This window comes from Lepidochelys olivacea (genome assembly GCF_965140295.1).
Source record: "Lepidochelys olivacea isolate rLepOli2 genome assembly, chromosome: 9".
NCBI classification, from domain to species: Eukaryota; Metazoa; Chordata; order Testudines; family Cheloniidae; genus Lepidochelys; species Lepidochelys olivacea.
In genome coordinates this window covers 67,021,415-67,039,232 of record NC_140419.1, presented here as the reverse complement: position 1 = coordinate 67,039,232, position 17,818 = coordinate 67,021,415, and the positions used below count along the sequence as shown (strand labels likewise).

Genomic DNA, 17,818 nt, shown 5'->3' with positions numbered 1-17,818 from the left:
TTAAACAGTTTAAAACCTGAGACTTAACTTGTTACCCAGCAAATAAGTCCTCATGATCCAGGGTACTGTTGTAGGTCCTAGTGCCTACAGGGCCAGCTGTGTCATCCTCCTCTTTCTTCCCAGTGCACAGATATGCATGCAGGCAGAAACACACACCAGTTGGGATATCCCCCTTGGGCCACAGCTGGAGAAGGAAATGGGTGCTCTGGAGATGGTGCCCCATTTCTGTGCCCAGTACTAAGGCATATCCCTTGAGGTGTTCACATCACTATCTATATGTTTCATCCAGTTATCCAGTTCAAGCCCAGATTTTTTTATTAGCAGCCTCCTTACATTACCAACATTCAGTGAACGTTCGGCGACTGTCCGCACTCCCCAAAACCCTCGCCACCTATCAAGAGGTCTGCAGAGATGTACTGAGAGAGACAAAAAGCTGTTCTTCTTCAAGTGCTGTCCCTTGAGTGCTCTACTTTAGGTGTTTGTGTGCCCCAGCACTCGTAATCAGAGATTTGTAGTGGCAGTGCCTGGTTGGGTCGCACATGCGCGGTCCCTGTCTTGTACTGCTTTGAGCAGTTAACCGGCGCTGTGCGACCAAAACCCCTCTCCCCCCGCAGTTCCTTCTCTACCGTCTTTGGCTTTGAGTTGGAGCACTTAGCAGTGCCTCGCTACTTAGTTCTTCTAGCCTATTTACTACCATCATTTAGTTAGGATAGTTAGTGAATTAGTTTCTCTTTGTCCCTGTTGCCTCGTTTAAAAAAAAAAAACATAAGCAAAATAAAGTATGTATTTTTTTTATTATTATTTGTTACAAGCTAAGTTTCAGTTGACCCTTTAGAATAGTTAGCCTCTCTGGGGGCAAAAGCCTTTCCTGATGGGAATGCCTGGTTCTCCAGGCTTTAAACATTGCCTCACCTGCAGTCTGTCCATACCAGTTTCAGATGGATACGCGCAGTGTGTTCGCTGCCTAGGAGAAACACACACAACACAGAAATGTCCTCATTGCCACAAGTTAACTGCTTGAACAAGAAAGGCTAGAGACTTAGAACTAAAACACCTTCTCATGGAGAAGTCTCTCAGACCGGTATCTGAGCCTGAAGCCCGGACCCCACCTGGACAAGCCTCACGAACCATGGCTTCGCGAACCAAGGGTCCCTCCTCCACCACCCAGGCGTCTGATTACCCTATTAAAAAAGTGTCCAAAAAGCAGGTAGTCATATCCCTGATGCAGGAATCGGCCAAGAAGTGCCATTAAGAAAACGTCAAACAGCATCAGCGCTGACCACACTGGCTGTGCCAGTAGCCAAGATAGCATGACCATCTGGCACTGCCAGTACCCCAAGAGCTAAGGGCTCTAAAAGAGCCAGCTCAGATACAGGCGCCATGGGGAAATCAAAACCCCATGCCTCAACTCCAATGCATCCAAAGCCACTATCTGCACACAGTGGCATGGCACTGGTGCAGACTGTGACTAACTCTTCAACCCTCCACTGCATGCCCAGTGCACCCACCAGCACAGCCTGTGGTGTCAACATATACACCATAGCTCCCAGCACTGACTGTCATGCAGCCTCCAGTATAGATGATGCAGACACCACAGCAGTTCCTAAGGCACAAAGAACTCTTAATCCAGTTCTACACGTGACTGTCCCATTTTCGGCACCGACGTGTGCCCAGCACATTCTGCACCGAGTCTTCTTACGACTCCATCACGCTCCGCTCCACCTTTTTTGAGCGATGAGGAGGACGACAAAGAAGGGCAAATAGACTCCCCTCGAAAATCTCCTGCCCACCATGAGCCATCCAAAATGGGACCCCCTCAGGGGGTGTATTATACTGATCCCAGACATCCACAATGGTACAGCCAACCCTGGGGCTCACCTATGTCCCTTTCACCCCAGTGAACATACTGGAATCTGTGGGCGACATACCCCACACAACAGGGATTGCCTACCACATCCAAACTAAGCACACACCAATCACCTGCACCTTCAGTACCTGGATCTTTGGAACCAGCAGGGAAAGGAGATGAAGAGGAGGAAGAAACCCTGAGACCAGGGCACTACATACTCACCTGTCATCATCCTCCCCCTAATATCAGGGCTGATTTCAAACAATTCCAGGACCTATTTAAAAGGATGGCGAGTTTTCTGGACATCTCTGTGGAAGAGGTAAAGGTGCAGGGGTCAAAGTAACTTAAAGGACTTACCGGTATGCCGGAGTCCTGAGCGGCGGGGAAGGGGGGCCGGGGCCTCAACCAAAAGGGGCAGGGCCTTTAAATCCCCGGGCCCTTTAAATCTGCTCAGGACTCCGGCGTACCGGCTTCCCCAGGCCAGCGATTTAAAGTGCCTGGGGTTCCCGGCCCTTTAAATTGCTGCCAGAGCGCTGGGGCTCAGGCTGCAATTTAAAGCCTCGGGCCCTTTAAATCGCCACTCCGGGGCTTTAAATCGCCGGCCTGGGGAAGCCAGTACAATCGGACTGGACCAGCTTACTTTCACCTCTGTCCATGGGACAAAGCACAAACTAGTGGACATTTTGAATACATCCTCTTCTTCCCAAATCTATTTACCTATGAACTATACAATAATGGAACCTGTCAAAAGCATTTGGCAGACCTCTGCAACTGCTCCTCCAACCCGCAAGAGGTCTGACAAAAAATATTTTATGCCAGCCTAGGACACAGAGTTCCTCTTCTCCCATCCAACACCAAATTCACTGATAATCAATGCAGACCATGAATGTGGCAGACAACAGCAGCCCAAGAAAACACCTTATGATAAGGACTGGAAAAGTCTCGACCTTTTTGGCCACCAGGCTTACATCTCTGGATAGCCAGTTCTGAGGCCTTTCTGGCAAAGTATGATTACAACAATTACACGAAGTTTTCCAAATTTATTGACTTTATTTATGAAGGTATAAAAGAAGAATTGATAGCACTTGTATCAGAGGGACAGCTCATCTCTAGAACAACTCTCCAAGCTGCACTGGACTCTGTGGATTCAGTGGCGACCACAGTGGTGATGAGAAGGGCCTCATGGCTCCATCTCTCCGACTTCCTTAGGGAAATGCAATCCATAGTCAAAGACTGACGATTCTCTCCGTACACTGAAAGATTCACAGTCAACACTCCGATCTCTAGATCCAAGAAAAGACAGTGGAGTTACTATGCCGCAGTGCATATTCACAACAACAATGACAGTACGAGTCACAGGATCGCAAATAGAGGCTATCAAGGAGAGGACAGCCTACTCCTTCAGCAGCTGCGTTGCAGCCATCGACGGGGGGGGGCAACAAATTTGAAGCCTTGGTCGAGGGCCGAAGAACCCCATGCCTTTTTGTGCTGAAGACATCTACTCTCTCCTGACCATTCAGAGATTGCCTAGTTCCATTTTATCCAATCTGGAAAACCATCACATCCACCAGATGCATGCTAGAAATCATACAAACTAGTTACACCATCCCTTTTCTTTTCAAACCCCCTACCCACCCTCCCTCCCTGTCTCTCTTCAGGGATCCCTCTCACAAACATCTACTGCGTCAGGAGGTTATCCACCTCATACATCTACGAGCAGTAGAACCCATTCCAACAAGACACAAATGGAGGGTATTTTATTTCCACTATTTTCTCACAAAGAAAAAGTCAGGCAGGTGGAGACCCATACTCGATCAGGACCATGAGTGAGAGCTCAACAACAACTACACAACTACACATATTTCAAGAGTGGGGTTACCAACAATAGACCTCTCTGCAACCGTGTGAAATACCAAATGCCCCAGGTTTTGCTCCAGGGCAGGTCTTAGTACACATTCTCTCGGCGACACCTTTCTCATCGAGTGGAATGCTCTCCTCTTATATGCCTACCCTCCTCCTGGCTCAAGTGATCCATAAGATCAGGCAGGGCAGAGCCACAGTAATCCTAATAGCCCCCACATGGCCCTGACAAATCTAGTATCCTTACCTTCTCCCGCTGGCAGTGCATCCACCACACATGCTCCCGCTTCTGCCTCAACTGCTGTCCCAGCATGCAGATCACATCCTGCATCCGTATCCTCAAAGATTCCACCTGAGATCATGGCTCCTCCATGGCTCAAGGGATCTGAGTTGACCTGCTCAGAAGATGTACAAAACATATTATTAAATAGTAGTAGAGCAACTACCCACCACACGGACCTACACAAGTGCCAGCAATTCAGTGCCTGGTGCCAACGAAAGCAGATGGTATCCATTTCAGCCTCCTTACCCTTAATATTAGACTACCTCTTAGATCATAAAATGGCAGGCCTTTCCATGAGTTCAATAAGAGTACACCTCTCCGCTATCACAGCGTTTCACCACAAAGTGGATCAACTCTGTCTTTGCTTGCCCACTCACCAAACATTTCCTCAAAGGCCTCTCCAACATCTACCCAGAACTACATGATTCTACTTACACCATGGGACCTCAACCTAGTCCTTCAGGCCCTCACCAGTTCCCCATTCAAACCCATGGCTACATGCTCAATATTATATGAAGGTGGCATTTCTAGTGGCAATTACATCTGTCAGACGTGTAGGAGAGTTGTGTGCTCTCATGGCAGATCCCCTCATACACTGTCTATTTTAAAAGATAAAGTATCCCTGAGACCACACCCCAAGTTTTTACCAAAAGTCATCTCAGCCTTCCATCTGAACCAAGCCATTCACCTACCGACATTCTATCCCAAGCCTCATAAGGATAGGAGGCAGTCCACACTTCATATTCTCGATGTATGGTGGGCAATGGCCTTTTACATAGACAGAACAAGACCATTTTGTAAACCACCCAAACTGTTTGTTTCCATCACTAAACACTCCAAAGGGAGTGCCATATCCAAACAGAGGCTCTCCAAATGGATATCTGCTTGCATAAAACAGTGCTGTCATCAATGTGACTGACAGCCTCCTATGGGGATCCGCACACTTCCTCCAGAGCCCTATCGACCTCCATTGCTTTCCTTAACAACGTACCCATCATGGACGTCTGTAGCGCTACAACCTGGACCTCAGCCCATATCTTTACACAGCATTATGCATTAGAGCAACAGGCAACATCTGATGCTTCTTTTGGACTCACTGTCTTCTGCCATGACTTCAACTCCGAATTCCCCTCCTCCTACCGGAGGGCACTGCTCTGTAGTCACCTAAAGGGGAGTACCCACAAGGACAGCACTCGAAGAATAGAAAGTTACTCACCTTATGCAGTAACATAGGTTCTTCGAGATGTGTCCCTCTGTGGGTGCTCCACTTCGAGATGTGTCCCTCTGTGGGTCCTCCTCCCTTCTACTTTGGAGTTTATCACTTAGTCTCTCCAATAGAGAAGGAACAGAGGTGGGATTGGTCGCACAACACCAGCTGACTGCCTGAAGCGGTGCAAGACGGGGACTGCACATGTGCGACCCAGCCGGGCACTGCCACCACAAATCTTTGATTACGAGCACGGGAGCACAAACACCTAAAGTGGAGCACCCACAGGGACACACATCTCAAAGAACCGACGTTATTGCACAAGGTGGGTAACTTTCTCATTCCAGCTGTTCCAGGTCATGACAGATAGTAATGTTTTCCATATCCCAAATATGGTGTTCACTGTTAGCCTGTGCAAACCAGTGGAAACCTGAACAGGTTAGAGCTGAAGCTCTATAGAATGCTATACCACTCTTATCTATAATAGCAAGGAGTCCAGATGAAAGCCACATTGCAAATAGAGGAGAACAGAAGATGTCCTAAGAATTTCTCCTGTATTCAGTAGTGTTCAAAAAGAATTCTACGTTTATGTACATAATGAAACTGGTTGTCGATGAATCACAGTTAACTCATGCGATTAACTCAAAAAATTAACTGCGATTTAAAAAATTAATCATGAATAATCGCACTGTTAAACAATAGAATACCAATTGAAATGTATAAAAAAAAATTGATGTTTTGATTTTCAAATATACTGATCTCTATTACAACACAAAATACAAAATACAGTGCTCACTTTATATTAAATTTTGATTACAGATATTTGCACTGTAAAAATGATAAAAGAACTAGTATTTTTCAGTTCACCTCATACAAGTACTGTAGTGCAATCTCTATCATGAAAGTGTAACTTACAAATGTAGGGGGGGGGGGGTTGTTACATAACTGCACTCAAAAACAAAACAATGCAAAACTTTAGAGCCTACAAGTCCACTCAGTACTACTTCTTGTTCAGCCAATCGCTAAGACAAACAAGTTTGTTTACATTTACAGGAGATTCTGCTGCCTGCTTCATATTTACTATGTCGCCTAAAAGCGATAACAGGCATTCTCATGGCACTTTTGTAGACAGCATTGCAAAGCATTTAAGTGCCAGATATGCTAAATATTTGTATGCCCCTTCATGCTTCAGCCACCATTTCAGAGGACATGCTTCCATGCTGATGACGATCGTTAAAAAAAGTGCATTATTTAAATTTGTGACTGAACTCCTTGGGAGAGAATTGTATGTCTCCTCCGTTTTACCTGCAATCTGCCATATATTTCATGTTACAGCAGTCTTGGATTATGACCTAGCACATGTTGTTTGATTTACCAACACTGTCACTGCAGATTTGACAAAATGCAAAGATTTGCAAAGTGAGAGATTTCTAAAAATAGTTACAGCACTTGACCCAAGGTTTAAGAATCTGAAGTACCATCCAAGATCTGAGAGGGATGAGGTATGGAGCATGCTTTCAGAAGTCTTAAAAGAGCAACACTCAGATGCGAAAACTACAGAACCCAAACCACCACTTTTGCTGGTGGCATCTGACTCAGATTAAAATGAACATGCATCGGTCCACGTTACTTTGGATCATTATCGAGCAGAACCCATCATCAGCATGGATGCATATCCTCGGGAATGGTGCTTGAAGCATGAAGGGACATACGAATCTTTAGCGCATCTGGCACGTAAATATGCAACGATGCTGGTTACAACAGTTCCATGCGAACATTAAATGCGCTCACTTTCAGGTGACATTGTAAACAAGAAGCAGGCAGCATTATCTCCTGCAAATGTAACCAAACTTGTTTGTCTGAGCGATTTGCTGAAATAGGACTGAGTAGACTTGTAGGCTCTAGAGTTTTACATTGTTTTATTTTTGAATGCAGTTATTTTTTTTGTTCATAATTCGACCTTTGTAAGTTCAACTTTCATGATAAAGAGATTGCACTACAGTACCTGTATTGGTGAATTGAAAATACAATTTCTTTTGTTTTTTACCGTGCAAATATTTGTAATAAAAAGTAAATATAAAAGCACTCTACACTTTGTATTCTGTGTTGTAATTGAAATTAATATATTTGAAAATGTAGGAAACAACCAAAAATATTTAAATAAATGGTACTCTATTATTTTTAACAGTGCTATTAATCGTGATTATTTTTAATCGTTTGACAGCCCTAAATGAGACTATTTACAGATCTACTGGAAAGGGTAAACCCCTCATGTTCCAGGACATAAGCCAAACAATAAACAATGCAGTTGGTGTAACAGGGCCTCCTCGATCCCACATCTGTCTCGGTCTACAAACCATGCAGAGACCTTTGTGCTGGTTCAACACCCTGTGCAGTTTGTTTATTATTGAGTCCCACTACCTTCACAGAATACCTAGCGCCTTTACAAGCAGGGGAAGAGCAATCTCTCTCTCTCTTACTGCCTGCTTTCCCCCTTTTCATTTCCTTCCTGTGCCTATTTGTGGGCTCTGGCTAATGGCTTAATTAGCCTTTCTGCCCTGCCCCACCCACAAATTAGGCACAGGTCTGCCTCGAAAGCTCCAATCTGCTATGCCTGATTGGAGCTGCTGTGAACAGAGAACTGGCTCAGGGTTTCCTACCTAGCACTCTGTTAACGTTGGGAAGAAACTGCCTGATGTATAAGTTATTACATAATTGTCCACCTACTGTTTTTTTTGTCCCTTTCCGCTACAATATCTTTCTCTGTCAGAAACAGGATACTGAAGTAAATAGACTAGTGATCTTTGGTATAGCCAGTTGTATGTTGCTGTGTTCTGGTTCACAGCCACTGATAACTCCCTTCCAACTTTACACTATTCCAGGGTTTCATGGCTCATTTAGTAAATTTCCAAGCTGGCTAAACAAATAGCCCATCAGGATGTTCTTAAGGGTGGAGTGAAAAGAAAAGTCAAAATTAAATGAAGTTAAAAATATGTTCTAAATGTCTCCTGTGAACATTCCATATAAATATTCAGCGATTGACTTCAACATAATTTACACAAGAATAACACAACTGAAGTCAAGTTACTTTAGTGTTACCAAGATATTTAATCTCACTGGCAAACTCATGTTGTTTTCTTCAGAGAAGTGTAGAATGAATGGTTTCAATGAGTACTTAAAAAAGGATAATTAGATTATTAGTTTCTGAGTGAAAAATAGCCACCAACCCTTGTTTGCTATTTTAAGCAGATTATGGTTACTTTGGGTCAGAAGCAGATATACATATTTTTTCTTCTCTAATTGTTATCTTCATCAAAAGTTAAACATATATTGCAGAGAACAGAAAAATAATATTTAATAATAGGAACTTAGAATAAAACTAGTTTAAACAAGATACATGTGTCAATTAGTTTTAATAAGACATAAGCTTCCAGAGCAAATTTAAAAAGGGCCTAAATGGATAAATTAATCTTTAACAACATTGTGGGGATGTTGCTTTTTTTGTCTCATCTAAAAATGAAATGTGTCCAAAAATGACTTCTTTTCCTAGTGGGATTTGTTCTAGGTTTTCAGAAGTTATGACAATAAATGACAAGATATTACAGAGTTTTTTAAAATCCCAAGCAGTCAATGTTAGGCCAAAAACTAACTTTCATTGTCGTGATCAAAGCATATCAGTGACTGCAAAATAAGAGAAAATTCCCTTGAGTCTTGCAGTTCATCTTCACATATATTTTTTCAGCAAAATGTTCCCTATGAATAAGTTGTTGTTGCATTATCCCTTAGCATCAGGAAGAAAGGAAGTTATAAGGGAGGCAATATGGGATGGTGCAGTGGCTGACCTTTCTCAGTTGCTTTGTGAGCAGATACAGATATTGATTACTATCAAAATGTTTTCCATGCTTTGGAAAAGGGCACTTAGCCCAACAAGCCTGCCTTGTTTGTTTCTTTGTTTTTCTCTTCTCCCCTGATTTCCAACTTTATTTTTGAATCACTTCTCCTCCTCCACATACCAAGTTGCCATTAAAATGTCTAATTGTTTCTCTTACATAGTTTTTACCACTACATGATTAGCTTTGTGCTTTAAAGGTAGTGTTATTTTGGTACTATTATGTGATGATTATAACAGCAGAAAATACACTGTAGAGTTAGTTATAAGGGCCGTCAGTCAAGGGACTGCTTTAAATCTGGAAGGCTGTCAACCATATGACTGCAACTAGGCAAATACAATTGACAGCAATCCTGCCTAGTAATCTAGTCAACTGTTCCCTATAGGTCATGATGGTACTCTGAGCTATTATGGTTCCATCTAGAGATGCGGGAACTAGAAAGAGAACCGTCCATTATTCTGATTTACAAAAGCTATGCCTACACCTCCTTCTCCTTATCTTTTTTTTTTTTTTTTCCTCTCCTTGCTGGAAGCACAGAGCTGGCAGGTCAGTCACCTTTACCATGCCTTCCCTTTTCTGATTCTTCTCATGGAAGAAGGAAGAAAATAATAAATCAAGGAGGCAAAACAGCCTTTTCCTCAGGATGCTCAGGACCACCCTCCCATCCCTGCATCCCTTTTGGTCTCTTCTTCACTTGCAGGCTCTCTTGCATTAGATTGGTTCCCTGTCCTCACAATGGCTGTGTTGGCAATTCTACATAAACAGGACTAAATGATTAGAGAGCAGTTCTGTTGAGTAAGAAGATGCCATTTTTACACAGATGTTTTACAGAAGAGACATTAATTTCCAGTATCATTGATTTAGTCTTTTCTCTAATAAGGGTAAACTCAATCTCCTTTATTCTTGGTTTATAACAGAATCATAGATCAGGGTAAGTACCATTGGGCAGGTGCACTGCCTTTTATGTTCTGTTTAGTGCAGCTTGGGGCACTTAATAAATATTAATAGTAATTCAGGTTGTTAAGCAAGATACCATTTTACTCCATTTTACTATGGATCCTTACTTTAGCCAACCAAATTCTTATCAAATGCTCTGTGACATTGTCTTGGACATGCAGGAAGAAACGGAGGACGTGGTTCAGTTAGGTCACAACTTGATTAACTTGACTTATCTGGGAACTACCAGCAATAATTCATACAGCGCAGGTCATGATTCCTTTCTTAATTGTTTCCACTTGGTAGAGAGCTGCCATTAGATCCCCACTCCTCCAAACCTGGTCCCAGGCATTGCTGGGACTCTTCCACCCTCCCTTCTTATTAAGGTTAAGAGGTTGAGGAAGAGGGGTTGTCTCCTCACTGTGCCAAATATTAAGTGCCCCAACCCCATTCCCCAGCATCTTTAGGGGATGCCTTTCCCTAAGTCTACTTTAAATTCTGCTTTATCAGGGAACTGGACGCTGATGTGTGGAACAAGTACCTGCATTGGACACCTGCTCAGTCACGACAGTTTGAACCTAACCTCCTGACCTACATCTCTGGGTCCCTGAGCTGCTGTGGAAAAGGCAAAAAAACCCACGCCACCGAGGCCACTTTGGTGCTGAGGGAAAAATTCCTTCCCAGTTCTGAGAAAGGTCACTAGTGCAATGCCAATAGCAAAAATCCCAGCCTGTACTAATCCCATGGGTGGAAAGGTGGGAGCTGTAAATTCAGGCATGAGAGGGGGCTCAGGGTGGAGGAACAGAGCTTATGTGACCTACCCCAGAGGCACAGGAACCAGTGGCTTGCTGTGGCTCAACAAGCACTCAGCTGATGCCTTCCCCCCTTCCTGCCACCTCCTCTCAACCCCTGAGGAAGGGGAGGAAAGACCCACAACCCTTTTTTCTCATCATTTCAGACAAAGTCACCCCTTTGAGGTTACGTGGATTGCATTCTAAATAGCTAACATTCATTTTGTTTTAATTTGTCTTTCTTGGCATTTCCTTAACTAATTCACTGAAATTCTTTAAGAAAAACTCTTCTCTTACAAGGATGTGATGGCTGTTTTCAGTCAAATTAAGTCTTCAACCCCCACAAAACTGTATTATATCTTATTTACCTGGCATTTAGAGAAGGACTCCCAAAATAAGGAGGGTGACTCACAAGACTTATGATCTGCAGGCTCTGCCTTTTATGCAGATACATTCACAAGCACATATTGACCGGTCTAAAACTAATATTTGAAAACAGAATGTCTGCCAGAAAAAAAGTTGGACTCAATTGGAAAAGGTAATCACAAGCATTTAATGGCCTGGCTGTCACAAGTTACAGATAAGCTTTTTTCTTATTCTTTTTCCACATGAGCAAATTATGTCTGGTAGTCTGTGTCTCAACAATAACTCTGCTTTCCTGAACCCAAGTATCCCCGCTTGTGCTTGAGTAAGAGATAAAGTCTTTAAATTCGATTATGAAGAAATGAAGCACAGTTTATAGTCCAAAGAGAGTAAACATTTAAGCATATATGAGCAGTTTATCAGTTGGCAGTGTAGATGAATGGGTTCCTGTAAAAGAAAAAAACAAACTCAGCTGTAGTTTTGTATCAACAATGACCATTGATTGTCAATCAGTCAGCATATGGAGGATGCACTTTGAGGTTACTCAGTGGTACAAAAGCTGTTCTTTGTGCTCCAGCAAAATGTAAAGCATGATTAACTGTTAATGGTTTGACAGCCAGCATTAGCCCACACGTATCTCAAGTGTTCCTAGATTTCATAAAGCTAAGTTGTCTCTTGTCCACTTTAAAATGGAGGGAACTGAGCATTTGTTTTACTTCCTTCACAGGAAAAATGTTTTTCACCATGGTAGTTTTCAGTGGGTTTTAGCACAAATGCCATTTCAGTTAACCTTGTAATCCTTCCTTCCAGTTTCTTGCATTTGCTTGCTATACATTGCTTAAATGAAATGGCAAGCTGTTCGGCACAGAGACCATTTCTTCCTGGGTTATTTACCAGACCCTCTATGAATGGGTGCAATTCTCAGTGGGTCCATAATAATAATTAATAATAAATGATGGTCTGTGTTTGTACACTGTCTGGCACAATGGAGTCCTGATCCATGACTGGGGATCCTAGGTGCTATGGTAATACCACGGCTACTAATAGATTCATAGATTATAAAGCCTGAAGGGACTACGTGATCATCTAGTCTGACCTCCTGCACAGTACAGACCATAGAACTTCCATGAATTTATTCTTGTTTACATTTTGGAGCATATTTATTTTAGAAAAACATTCAATCTTAATCTTAAACTTGTCAATGATGGAAAGGCTACCACAGCCCTTGGTAAATTGTTCCCATGATTAATTAACCTCATTTCCAGTCAGATTTATCGTGCTTCAACACCGAGCCCCCACATTTTGTCGTACCTGTGTCTGCTAGATTGAAGAGTCCATATTGGTTCCCCATGTAGGAACTTATAACATGTTCTCAAGTCATCCCTTTACCTTAGTAAACAAAGTTGACCAAGCTGAAGTCTTATTACATGTCTTGAATGCCTGGCAATTGAATAAATAAATTGAGACCAAACTGAGATGTAGAGATCTGCCCACCAGCTTACTATGGGATGGTTAAATATCCGTATTCAGAATGCTTAGAAAGTAACGGGTCCATGGAATAGTCTTAAAAATGCCTGTATGGGGTAGCAGAAAGGTGTGGAAAAATAAACAGTAGAAGTTCCAAATTTTTGCTGGCAAAGCCTTAGGCTAAGAAGGACTCATTCAACATAAAATTTGGATCCAAAGATCTTCTGAATGGAATCCTATTATGAGGTCTTTCAATGTACTTATTAATCAAAGTGGCTCCCGCTGGGTTCATATTTAGACACAAAGCAATTTTATGATTCTGCACACCACCTAACTACATGGTTTCACACCAGTGACTAAACATGTGCAGTGGTAGAGTAAGCCCAAATAGGCACTGGATTTAATCTAACCTAATAGCTCCCACCTGGCTCCTTGTCCCTACCAGTCCCATGTTCAGACTTATAGTGCTGAGTACCTAGATCCTTTCTACACTTAAGTACATGAAGTACTAAAAGAATATGGAGCTAAAAAGTGATAAAGATTGTAACACAGCTGATCATAACTGAAATACTATGGAAAATTAATCTGACCAATGTTATACTACATTAAAAACATCATAATGAAATTATAAAAAGGAACATTGCGCAGGCTCCACACCAGTTCCTTCAGACCTTCTATCAATTCCCTTCTGAATGGAGGCTGCTGTATCATCCTTTACTCTCTGCAGCGTTACACAGGCATTAATTAACTTACATCAATCCTGCACAATCTTCTTTGCAACTCTTGGCAGTTCTCGCATTCTCCATTAACTCTCCCGAAGGTTTTTCAACAGAGAATTTTCTTCCTGGGAGTAATTTTTAATGCACAATATCAAGGTCAGGGTGTACCAAAGTTTCTGAGTCTTTGCACTTGAGCTGCTCACTCTAGGCAGTGATCTCACACTATTATTCTACCTTGATTTTAAATGAATACAGTGCTGGCAAGCTCTGTTAAGTTCTCTCTGCACACGCAGAGCAGACATGCAACGATTAAAGCTTTTGCATACTGCTCGACCAATGAGCCTCCACCCTGACCCAGAAGGACGACTTTCTGGGATGAGAGAGTAGTTCAGTTGCTACGGTCCTTTCAGGCTGTGCTGAGATTTTATGCTATCGATCAATTCATTCACCAATTCATTTAATTGACATCAGAGAATAGCTACTTCTGATCACTACATTCATAGGCCAGATTTAGCAACCTGAGTGCCTCTGTATTCCTTTATTTTTCTCCAATTTTTATTTTTGTTTTATTTATATTCACCTGGCTTGATCATTGTGGCTGAGTATTGTATTGTGACAAAAAACTAAATAAATGAAATTATAACAACTAATGGCTAATTAGAAAACTGCATGAAGGTTACATATCTTTAGCTTAAAGTGGAAAAGAACTAAAAATCTGTGTGTAGCCAGTTTCTGTCATTTTGCTTTTAATGATAAGTGTACATTTTGTTGAAGTGTAACTACTCATTTCAAATCTTCCATTAATTATCTGAATGAGGGTTTTCCATGTCAATTATGAAGTCAAGATTTTGATTTTTATCAAATATTTTAAATATTTGGGTGGAAGTAGCAATTAAGACTGTAGTCCAAAATCTATTCTCCTAAAATCTATTTTTCAAATGTACAGCACATAAATGTATTATACAAAGTTAAAGGACATACAGCATGGTTGGCTTTTTGTTACTAGCCCTGATCTTTATTCACTCATCTCATTACACATGGAAAACCACTGTTGCATTAATGTACTATATTGTCATCTTCAGCAGTTATGCTGTGGTGTTGATAAGATGGTTAGCAAAGCCCATCTCCCCACTGAATATACCACAGTAGCAGTATTTGCCAGGAGTCATAATCTCTAATGACATCCCTTAGAAGTTCCATTTCAGACATGAGGCCTCTGATGCATGAACCACAAGATTAAATCACGAGTGCAATCATGATTTTTACCCTTATTGTTTCATATTCACCCACTGGGAATCACAAGCTTTGCCTGCCACATTTTATACTACCTTGGTTCGTCATGTTTCAGGGTTCCTTTCCTTTGTTATTGGGTTAGCATTTTATTTGAATTTGTCATTCATCCCAAAGAGATAATGGAATACTCAGATATATAATGAGAAAAAAAAACATATTTAGTTTGGCAACACTAAGCTTGCATTCCTGTAGCTTATAGATTCATTTCCAGTTAATCAAAGTTCACCATTCTAATGAGCTGTGACGAGAAAGACGTTTTTTTTCTTACAACTTCAGGTTGTGTTTTTTGCAGTTGTAAGGCAAATTTAAAGGAAGGCCTTAGGGATCAGAGCCAGCCTTCATTATCAGTGCATGACCGCTTTGTAACTAACTGCATCTTTAATATCCAAGGAGATTTTGCACACTACAATCTGTTTCTTTGTTCTTCTTTTTAATAATTTATCTTTGTGATGCTATTCACAACTGTGTTAGTGTGCAAAGATCTGTTTGTCCATCAAACCTCAAGATATATACAGCATGTAAGAGACGCATTAATTTTTTATTTGATTCTTAAGGAAGCTGAGCAGTAAGCTGGCTGTGCTGAAAACAAGAGGCTTACTTCAGTGAATCCTAATAAAGACAAGGGGGAACATGTACACACATTTTGCTTCAACTTGCTTCCTAAACAACAGATAATTTCCTCAAAGAATGTATTTCTCTGCCCAGAAGGAGTCATTTGTACAATTAAGCTCAAATAAACTTTTCATCTGATCTTCAATGCGCAAGTGAGGAAAAAAAAATATTAACCTGAAAGCTCTCTGGTACTCTACACCAACAAATATACTTAGGATTGTGTTTGTGCATGATATTTAGTCCCCCAAATAGGTCATAATTAAGGTTTTAGCTAAATTCAAGAGGGCCATTTGTTTATAATATTTATACTTTACTGGAAATCTGAAATTAGTGTTCCCATCTGCACTTTTCCTTCCCCAAATATTATGCCAGACTACAGAGAATGAAAAATACGTAGAGAATTAAATGTTTTCCATCGTTTTTTTTAATCTCACATTTATCCTGATCATTAAATAGACTCTTTCTCTTAATATCTGATATAACAAAGATATAGGATTAATATGCCTGGGGAAATAAGTACAGCATTCTTTATGAGCACTTTATATAAAAAAGTGATATTTTCCCTCTAAGTGCTTTTTTCCTTTTTCAATCCTTAGTCCCCACTATGGTAGCATCTCACGGTTTTCTAAATTACACAAATATTTTGGCCCCAACAACACTGAAGAGTAAACCTTTGTATGCATTCATGATTCTTTCTGCATGAAAAAACATTTCCTAACATCTGCTCGAAAGTTGTTCTTTCTGTTATTTTCACTTATATCCCTTTGTCCTGGGTAAAAAATGGAAACTTCATTTAAAGATTTTTATGCACTTTAATCAAATCCGCTTTTAACATAATCCCAAAGAAGACAACTGCCACATGAAACATGATCACTCAGCCCGTCTCTTATACCTACCACTTTCCACTGTAAAATGTAATCCTTATTTTTCTTCTGTATTACAGTGATCATTTTGCCAAAGAAAAGTGGATGACAAAACCACCTTGTAGAACAAAATAATTCTGAACCTTTTCATTAAACACCAAAAATGTATCTCTTTGAATAAAAGTACAATTCATATTGATGAAAGATTTTATATGTACTTACGTATATTTTGAGAGGGAAATATTATATGAGTATCTTTACAAATGTGCTGCAGGTGCCCACAGCAAGATTTTTATTCGTAACTTTGAATTTTCTTTTGTTTTGCAACACTTAAATGTGACGTGTAACTATTAACTTAATATGTAGTGTTTTGTGTTGTAAGAGCAATGCATAGTTGTGTAGTACAACTGGCAATTGGTGGTATATGGTTTGAGTTTTTATTGACTTATATTGTAGTAACACAAACCTCCTCTTTTTAAAATGCAATTTCTAAGTATAAAACGTTGCCAGTATTGAAGCAGGGCATCCCAGAAAAGGGCATGGCTGGTGTTCAATACCCAAAAAAAAGATAACCTGAAATTGCACCATGGTGTGTCATAAGCAAAGAGCTTTAGCACAGTAGTATGAAGGAGAATGTAAACAGAATAAAGGCCAGCAGAAGAAAGGAGAAATGAAAAAGTGTGAAGATTGAAAAGTGTTAAAATCTGTTTTGGCCCTTTTATTGTTTCTTTCCCTAGCTGATCTCCTTGTCATCCTCAGCCAGGAAGAAATCTTTGCCATATCCATGCAATTTTTATCACTGAACTCTAAAAGGCAAATTTTGCAGGTGAAAATTGACTCTTCAGTTTTCAAAGCTTATGAACTTCTTCCAAAGCTTATGAATGTTTGCAGAAGCCCAAATATGGGGTGGCCAGATGGGAAAGATTTGTCCTTTAAACAAAGTCTATTTATACTACAACTGATACCATTTTCTCCTGAGCTGAGGTATATAAGATTCTAACTCAGTCTTGGGCACAGAAGACTCCCTCTAACAGTAAACTACGGAAAGAGCAGGTACTAGACATAGTGGAAGTTTGAGGTCCCCAGAAAGAATTTTTCCCTTTATTAACTTTCCTCAAGCCAGCACCTGGCATAGCTATTCTGCCAGATGGGAAGATGCCACTCTCAAACAATTTTGCCATTTTCACAATGGCAAAATTTTTCAAAATGAACACAGAAAAAACGTGAAAAAAATTCATAGGGCTCCCTTTCTCACCCATCTATGGTTAAGCTCTTGGCATGCAGAGTTTTCTGTAGATGAATCAGAAGGAGAATGCATGTGTTTTATATATAGCTGGCAAAGATACATTTAAAGTTAGCCAGAAAGATGGACAGACACACAAGTGTGTGCGTGCGCAGTGTTGGTCCAAGGAGATTAGCTAGACAAGGTGAGGTAATATCTTTTGTTGGACCAACTTCTATTGGTGAAAGAGAGAGACTTTCAAGCTTACACAGAACTCTTCATCAGGTCTGGGAATGATACTCAGTGTCACAGCGAAATGCAAGATGAAATAGAAACAGATGTTGCAAGAGACCATTCAAGGTGAAATGGGTGATTAACATCTCTACAGTCATAGAACAAGGAGGTTGAGTGGGTTACAGATTATTGTAATGAGCCGTAAATCCAGTGTCTTAATTATGGTTTT

General features: G+C 40.9%; 1 protein-coding gene across 1 annotated transcript in view; it reads left to right on the top strand.

Moving 5' to 3' along the window:
* The window catches only part of DIAPH2 (diaphanous related formin 2), an 813,565-nt gene that overhangs the window by 612,497 nt on the left and 183,250 nt on the right, over window positions 1-17,818 (top strand). The window lies entirely within an intron of this gene.